The sequence below is a fragment of the Hipposideros armiger genome, unplaced genomic scaffold (genome assembly GCF_001890085.2).
Source record: "Hipposideros armiger isolate ML-2016 unplaced genomic scaffold, ASM189008v1 scaffold_58, whole genome shotgun sequence".
Classification (NCBI taxonomy): Eukaryota; Metazoa; Chordata; class Mammalia; order Chiroptera; family Hipposideridae; genus Hipposideros; species Hipposideros armiger.
Window position 1 is genome coordinate 2,321,001 of NW_017731408.1, and position 9,245 is coordinate 2,330,245.

General features: G+C 41.7%; 1 protein-coding gene across 4 annotated transcripts in view; it reads right to left on the reverse strand.

The window, feature by feature from the left end:
* The window catches only part of GATB (glutamyl-tRNA amidotransferase subunit B), a 67,834-nt gene that overhangs the window by 51,985 nt on the left and 6,604 nt on the right, over positions 1-9,245 (reverse strand). The gene's annotated exons all lie outside the window — the stretch shown is intronic.

Sequence of the window (9,245 nt, forward strand, 5' to 3'; positions counted from 1 at the left end):
TGTGTGTGTGTGTGTGTATATATATATGTGTGTGTGTGTGTATGTGTGTGTGTGTGTGTGTATATATATATGTGTGTGTGTGTATGTGTGTGTGTGTGTGTGTGTATATATATATGTGTGTGTGTGTGAGTATATATATATATATATATATATATATATATATATGTATATATATACATATATGGCTGTGTGACTAGAAGCCCAGTTTCCTCATCTCTGACGTAGGGATTTCATCTCTACCTTGCAGAGTGGACACAGTGACAGCTAGAACAGCTACTCTATAGTAGGAATTCAATAAATAGTTCATTTCCACCACTCTACTTTGGGGAAGGTTTTGAGGACATTGTGCTTGCTGATGAAACATATTTCTGGTTTTTTTTTATTATAATATTTATAACATTCTTTAGTACATTTAGTACACTATTATTTATATAGGGCTTTCCAATTAGGCATTTTCATATCTACCATTTAATTTCAACCCTGTAAAAGAGGAATTTATATTATTTCAATATTTCAGAAAAAGACAAATTAAGACCCAGAGATACTAAGAGACTCACCCAATCACAGAGTTGACACATGGTAAAGCTAGCTCTAAAGCCCACCCATACCCTTGCCTAGCGAGCGACAGTGCTCCTGTGGTTTAGGGGCTGCTTCCTCGGGCTAGGACGATGAGTGTGGCACCCCAACACAGGCATCACTTGTTGATCAAACACAGATTTCAAAAACAAATCTGTACAACAAAACATAAGAGGCATCTCTACTTATTGCAATATACAGCCCATAAAAAATAACTCAAACAGCCAATCTCCCTCCTGACAGCAACATTGCCAGGTTACAAAATGGAGCCACCTCACAGCTTCTACTCAGAGTTCTTCATTCTGAGCCAAATAATATTATCAGCTCTGCAGTAATAATGGTTTTCATGAGAAGATGTGTGTGCTGGAGGAACAAGAATGCTCTAATTATTAATGTTTTCACTTGCTAATGTTTGGCGTTTTACTGAACAGTTGTTACTGCAATACAAATATAGCCGGTGGACACGGCTTCCAAGTTCAGGCCTGACAATTCGGGTCAGGGCACACGGCCCGTGAAGCTGGCGCCCCTGCCTTGGGCCCTTCTCTTCCTGGGCTGGGCCACAGTGTGGGCTCACTTGTCAATTGCCTGACTTGCTAGTCTGTACCAGTTCTTGCCTTATTACTCCCACTATTTTTCTAACCACTGCCTTCTCTCTCATCTCTGTCCAATCAACCTGCTTCCTCCCAGGAATGAAGAGAACTGAGGTTTGTTTTGCTTGCTTATTTCGAAGCACGCATGGCTAATAAACTCACTGTGCCTAGCAGGCACTAGGAGAGCGCTGAATCGCGGGTGATCACAGACTCTCACCGTGCCTATGCGCAAACAAGTACACAGGCACTTGCTAAACCATCAATTTCCAAAGAATAAGAATGCAGCAAAACACACAAACATTACAGTGCTATTGGATATACTTTAATCTTCTTTGGATGATTGAGGAGGCCTGAGGTACTTCAGGGTCAGAATTATAAGCATCGATCATCACCACACCACCGCTGCACAGAGGGGCTAGTAAATAGAGAGTGCCAGTTGAAAGAATGCCAAGAAAAAGGAATTTATTATGATCTTAGTCAAGCTGCTTATGACAAATGGGAGGTCTAGGTCAGCATGTTCTGAGGATAAGATGCAGAAGAGAAATTCAACCTGAGCTGTCTTTATTCCAAAATATTTCTTAAATATCTATAAAGTGCTAGGCTTTAAGGATACAGAGGTAAACAGAACCCTTGTCACTGGCCTTAATGAACCTGCAGTGGGGACATGAACCCGCCAGTATCTCCAACATCCTTCTCAAGTTCAAGTTCATCTTCCATGTTAGGATGATCCTGCTAAAAATGCAAATGTTACAGCATTCTCTTGCCTAAAATCACTCAACAGCCCCAATGTCCACATGATAAAGGCCGAGCTCTTACATGACCCAGCTCCTGCCTACATCTTCAATTTCATCTCCTATCACATTCTCCTCCCCATCTCTCTCTCTCCTTCCTCTCTCTCTCTCTCTCTCTCTCTCTCTCTCTCTCTCTCTCTCTCTCTCCTTTCTCTCTCCCTCCTCCTCCCCCTCTCTCTATTTCACGGTCCAGTTCTCCTGTGTAAACCATGCTGGCTGCTGACTCTCCCTATTCTTATCCCATTCAAAATCTATGGAGATGTCACCAAATCTGTGAAACTTTCCTTACTATCCTTCCCAGGTACCTCCCTGACCCCCTATACACTTCCACTGGTGTTTATATCACAGTGCATTGAACTTGTTTATATATATTTCCGTTACACTAAGATTCATGAGGATGGAAACTGTGTGTTCATCCTATACTCTGGAGCCTCATATAGAACTACAAAATAGTGGTGCCCAATTCCTGTGAGCTGAACTCAAATGAGAAGGGAGGTGATGGATATCAAGTGATGGTTTCAGAGAGGCAGTGGTGCCTGAATCCCCTCTAAGGTGTTTCCTGCCACCTTTTAGCTTTCAAACTTGTTTCTGGAAGTGCCCTGAAGCAACAACCAATCATGTATGTGATCAAAATGATGTGGTCAAAACGGTAACTCGAAAACTCAAAAGACTAGCTTGTCCTGAAGAAAGCATAGTCCAGAATTTCCTTTGTAACTAACATAACGTGACTACAAAGCATCTCAGCATTAGCCACAACAGCGTCCATGGAAAGAAAGCAATGGTCCTGGGAACTCACACAGCACACCTTTCTCAGGTGAGCCCGAGGAGACGTCACTCTGGTTCAGGCACAAGGATTTATGGTGTACTGCATTGTGTCAGGAGGTGTGCTATGCACATCACACACATTTGCCATTTAATCCTCTCATCCATCCTGGGGCAGACACTGTTTGATCCTCATCTTACAGATAATGAAGGGAATCATGGAGATTAAGTAATTTGACCAAGGTGACACAGACAACAAGAGGCAGCGCCAGGAAATCAGACCCCCCAGAACCCAGGCTCTCAACTACCACACTCTGTCTTAAATCTCCAAAGGCTGGTGTTAGCTGGCAAGACTACTAACATCTGGCCCTGACTCCGGAGAGCAACTCCAACCAAATCGTACTGCAGAAAAGTGAAGATATTGTTACTAACAGTTTCTTCTTGCCAGTTTCTATCTCTATAGGTTTTCAGATGTTGAACTCCTTGAGGGCAAGCGCTGTGTTCTTTTAACTTTGTGAAGCACTCACTAAGCAGTCTCTGGCATGTGGGGGCTTGATAATGAGTGGGTCTATATAGGCTTTCTCTATTAGCAGGGGCTATGTTACAGCTAGACTTCAGAAAGCCCTAGACACAGCACCCATAAAATGATTTACTGAATAAGAGGCTAATTCTTTTATTTAATCAGAAGATAAGGAAAGTATGATAGGTCGAGGCAGGAGATGAGATAGTCAACAAATTTCATGACTAGCAGAGAGAGCGAGTGGGCAGATCATGGCCAGAATAGGATATGGGGGGGAGGTGGGGGGAGGAATAGTGAGTGTTTTTTAAAAAGAATCACTTGTTTGGCTTGCTTGTAAAACATGAGTAGTGCTGCAACTGTAACTTGTTTAGAACCTAAAATATTTCAAGAGCACAAACATAAGGCAGCACGAGCCCAGAAACGTGTATGAGACGAGATCTCCAATGACACGTGGTGACGCCAATTTGAGAAACAGTCTTCTAGATTTAAGACTTAGTTAGCCTAACCAAACAAATATTTCCTGACCTCTGAGTATAACGAACCTTGTATAATGACAACCCCCAAAACATCCTTAAAGAAAAATAAAAATCACCAAGTTCTACAATTCTCTTTTCTTAGCATATCTTGACTTTTCCCCTTCTCCCAAATCCTCTGGTTGAATTCAGGCTTCCATTCAAACATCACCCCCTCCCACTAAGACTTCTGCACTAAACACCTGGCTAGGGTTCTCTGCCTCCACTCTGCCCTCTAATCTCTACTCCAAACCCACTCAAGGGTGACCTTTCGAATGGATAAATCTGCCCATGTAATTCCCCTGCTTAAATTCCTTCCTCACTGCTCCTCATCACTAAAAGGATAAAGGCAAGTGCTTGGTGGTCTTTCTGCCCTTGGTGACTTAGCCCCTGACGACCCTTCCAGCTTCCTCTTCCTCCACTGCCCGTAACCCAAAGACTCCCAGGCAACCATGCATGTGACACACTTTTGTACAAACTGCTGCGTCTCCTGGCAACGCCCTTCCTCCTCATCCACTTGAGCAAGATCTTAGCAACTGGCAAGACTCTTAGATGTCCTGTCACCACCCTAGCCTGGTGGTCCTTCTTCTCAGCTCCCATGCACTCCGCTAAAGCACTGTCTCCCCACCTAGATGGAGCTCCCTGAGGGCAGTCAAGTCATTTTATCTTATTCTTCTTTGCCCCATTATCTAAATGCAATGCCAAGCTGATTAAACATTAACTGAGGTAATGAATAATTTAATGCTCCCTTTATCAACATCCATAAGCTTCATTATGAAATAAAAGCAAAATGGCTCTATAAAATACGTGTCAGGAAAAATAAACCACTTTTAGTATATAAAATAGAACCATTTAATGCAGAGACTTCACTCCATAGGTGACAGATGAGCTGAGATGCCAGGGGGCAGTGAGGCATCTCAGGAGCTTCTCAGCAGCAGGAAGCCACGCCTGCCCCAGTGTGGAGCGAGGGGGCTGAGAGAAGCAGCGTCCCTACAGTCAGGGTGCGGGGCACCCAGAGGATGCTGGGAACATGGTGGCTCTGTCTCCCGTGGCTGGAGCCCTGAACAAGACCCATCCACTAGCAGAGATGTGCTGGAAGAAGAGCGGGAAGGAGAAATGCCATGTAGCTTCCTTCCTCCCACCTTGAGTCTTTCATCGGAGCCTGCCGTCGGCCTAACCAGTCAGAAGCCAGCTGGCCAAGGCACAAGGAACTGCAACCCGGAAGAGCAGAGGAATCGTGAGGCGTGGATGTGACGACATTCAGGACATGACTGCACAACAAACACGTACATTTAGACTCACTTCTGTGACTTTTTCTTTTGATAAATAGCTAAATGATAAAACTATGCCACTCTCAAGTCTGTCCTATCAACATATGATTGAACATTCTGTGGCCTCCTTTCTCACACACTGGGAGCCAGGAATTACGAAATGCTACTAATGTATAAGGAGCAATTGTGACCACTCCACTTCGGTTGGACTGGACTCTGAGTCTACATTAACGATTAGGAAACGATTTGCTAAGCAAATGAACAGAATCAAAATGATTGCATAACCTACTTAAGTCAATAAATCATTCCCTAACATTTTAGCACATTGTGTGAAATTCTGTTAATTACAAATAAATCCATTCACTAAAGTCAGCCTCTGGGACCTATACCAGGAAATATTCTGTGATGTACTTCAAAGAAGTAAAACTGCACGTCTTTAAAAATAGTCTGTAATTTCTCCATTTCTCCCCTTCCTACTTTACCCTCAACTGGTGAGCCCATGGTACTATGATACCCAAAGTGAACCCCATGGGGATCAGCAGCTCCTTAGAAAACTGAGGCAACATGACGAGACTAGTGTGCCCACTGAAAATCCATTTAGCAATTCCTCTGGAGTATTAAAACACAGACTATAAGGTGATATTTTTACGGAAAGTCCAAATGTCAATAATTCTGTGAAACAAGTGCTGTATTTGACAAATCTGATGATTAAGATATAACACGGTGAATGCTTTAATTTATGAAGAGAAAGCAATTAAGTAAAAATAAGGCAGTAAAACAGGCCTAACTACTAGCCATAAATTTGTCTCAAAGCATGAACTCCCTCTGATTCGTATTCAAAGCAAAAGTTACCACACAGATAAATTTTCATTATGGTGGAGAAAACTGTTTCCCACATCCCTTCTCACCATTGAGCTTTTATCATCACCCAAAACTAATACAAACACTCGAGCTATGATAATTAAGCTGGCTAATACTGGTCAGTTAAGATGATTTTTCAGTGTAATTTTACCATAAAAAGTTACTAGTTTATGCAGATATTAAATATTAATATAGATATACCCACATAAATATGTATATTCTTTGTATCTAAACATGGGTATTGTGTAGGGAAAAGGAGAAATGCTCCATTTTCTCTTTTGCTTCAATCTCTTTCACAATGGAGAAAAAAATCAAATATCCATTTCACAGGAAACAATTCTTGTTCACAAGAAGAGTCTAGGTCTAGTTTGGCAGTTTCAGCCCTTCTTCAGCGCCAATGTTCCTTTCTATTCCCAGCCCTCATGCACCAATGCTACTCCCCAGGACTAGTCAGGATCAAGGGCAAGGACATTTCTTTGGTCAAAGGGTCAGAAGGTCCCGTCTTCTCAACTGGGATTCCATTCTCCTCCTGCCTCTGCCTACCCGGCAAGGTAAGGTGGCCTAGGGCTGGTGCCCATGGTCACATAGGGTTGGAGAGGGCAGCCTCTCTGGCTTCGGCACAGGAGCAATCTCTCTTGCTTTCCCATAGACTACTGGAATACTAAATCTGACCTTCGCCTCTGGGCTCGTAGGAAAAAGGACAAGCCCTTGGCCTTGGCAGCTCTAGGTCTGCCTCTTTGCTGGTAAGAAGAGTTCCCACATGACACACTTGGTTTGCTTGGATTTCACTTTGGGGTTGGAGGCCAATGGCCCAATTACTAGTGTTCATTTGTGGGACCTCGCAGTGGGCCAGTTAGCCAAGTTAGAGAGGAAGGTTTGAGAGTGGCCGGCAGCCAGGAAAAAAGCTTGGGTGTGCAGGTTAACTGGTCTCTATCCGTCTTTCCACAACATTCCCAACACTTGCTAATTTGGCATTACTCACTGGCAATTAACCTAGTCTCCAAGAAGACTTTTACTAATTGACAAGCTAGGGCAAAACTGAGTCAGAAACACCAGAGTCTAAATCTCATCTCTCTTATTATCTGTGCGACCTTGCACAAATTACCTAACCTCTCGGCCTCAGTTTCCTTATCTGTTAAGGAAAAACTAGTTATTTTACAGGACTGTTCTGTGAATTAAATAGAATTACCCAAGGCACGGTAGACATTTAGTAAATCCTAGTTTCAGAATGGAAGTGTTACTAAATGCAAAATGTCCATCTCAACTGAATCTTTCATAAGCAAACTTTTCTAGGAGGCAAGAAAACTAATGAGAAAGGTCTAAACAGCTCCACAGAATCATTAGTCTGGATTTACAGTCCAAAGTGAGGCACAACAGATGCTGAAATGATGTGTTATATCAACATAATATTTCCCCCTTAAATGATAAACAACACCTTTTGTGATAATTAGTGTTATCTCCAGTGGAACAGAGATCATATTTCTTAATGTCTCATGAAGCTTATATGACTTCATTATCTGTTTTATAGTGAAGCAAAATTTTCCTGGACAACACTGTATGCTAGAAAACGCTCCCATTCTGAAGTGAAAAAAACTATGTTTTCACAAGTTGATCAGTTATAAACTAGTTAATTGAACCAATTTTTACCCTCATCTCCTTGTTGCCCACTACTTCTATAACTTCCTGTCTTCTAAGACAGCAGCTACTTTTGAAATTCAAAGAGAGTCTGTGGAGGAGAGATGCATGAAGGCATGAAGCAGACATGGGAATCAAGTTAAAAAAAGTCATAGTTCTTTCGAATAGTTTTTGAATAAAACTTTGGAATGGGGGTATCAGGATCTTTAACAGAGAAAAATTTCCCCCTCCTTCAACTCTGAGTTTTTGTCTTTCTCTTGTTCATAGCTTTTAGAAAGGTATATTAATATTTAAAAAGCAAAAGCATACAAACCCATTCATTTTAGACTGCCCCCACACTAAACTACCAAGTCTTTCCTAACCTATCCTAAAATTCACTCACGAGACTACACCTGGAAATTCAGTGGAATGACAAACTATTTCATATTACTGAAACTTCAAGAGTAATCAGTGATTGTGATAAGAAACATTAATTTCATGAGTGAAAAGCACTAATGATCCCAAATGAGATCTACTTTCATCTTTATATAAAAGATTAGTATTAAGTTGAAAGATTTAATTATTGCCAAAAAACAAAGCAATTGGCCTGAACCAACGGAACTCTAAGAAAGGCTAGCTCGGCATTCACTATTGGTATGGAGAGAGAATTTGGTGGAACGAGGCCTGTGAATGTCAAAAGCAAATTACTAGAGACACATCCCATTCTGTCAAAAGTGCCCATTCTGTGTTCACCAGTCCAAGAAAAGTCCTGAGGAGTGAACCTTTAGAAGACTATCAAGACCTAGGATTTTAGGGAAAATGACCTTAATTTCATGCATCCAGCAGGAATAGGGCATCTTGTTAGAGGCTTCATGGCAAGCCATGAAATCATAGAGGTTAAAAGGAACAAGAAAAAGCTAAATTTCCATAGAGCAAAATCCCCGATTTCCTTAATTATCTTTTCTTCAAGAGTAGCTAAAAGAGCTGGCCTAGACTTTTAGAAAACACCAATGCCAGGGGAGGGAAGGAAAGGAGGAAGGGAGACAGGGAAAGAGAAAGAGGGGGACTAGAGAGAAAGGGAAAGAAAAGGAAAAAAGAAAAAATGAAACTTAAGAGTCATAACAACTAAATGCAATGTGTATTCCTCGATTGGAACCTGGATTGGGGAGAAGCAAAGAACAATATTGACAGAACTGCGGAAACTGGAATATGAACTGTGTTTTAGCTAACAGTGTTTATCAATGTTAGCTTTCCTCAGTGTGCCAATTATACAGTGACCATATAAGAGAATGTTTCTGTCCCTAGGAGAGAGATGCTGACATATTCAGGGATGAAGTGCCATGACGTCTGCAACTTACTCTCAAATAGCTCATCCAAAAGGAAAAAAACAACCTAAGTGCGGGATGGATGTTCACTGTACTATTCTTTCAACTTTTCTGTAAGTTTGAATGTTTTCAACATAAGAAGTGTGGGTCAGGGGGAAAGGAGTGGATAATTCTCCTGCCTGAGAGGATGATGAGGTGTTATAAGCCTGAAGGGGGAGAGAGAGCCCAGAGGAGGCTGGAGCTATTTAAACTGATACTAGCTCGTAAAACCATACATGTGGATCATAAGCTTCCATTCACAGTTGCTGAAAATCTGTCGTAGAAAAATGAAATATTCTATATATCTATCTAAAACTTTCTTATGCCATTATTGAGTGATGGGACATATTGAGAAAACTGTTTCCCACATCCCTTCTCACCATT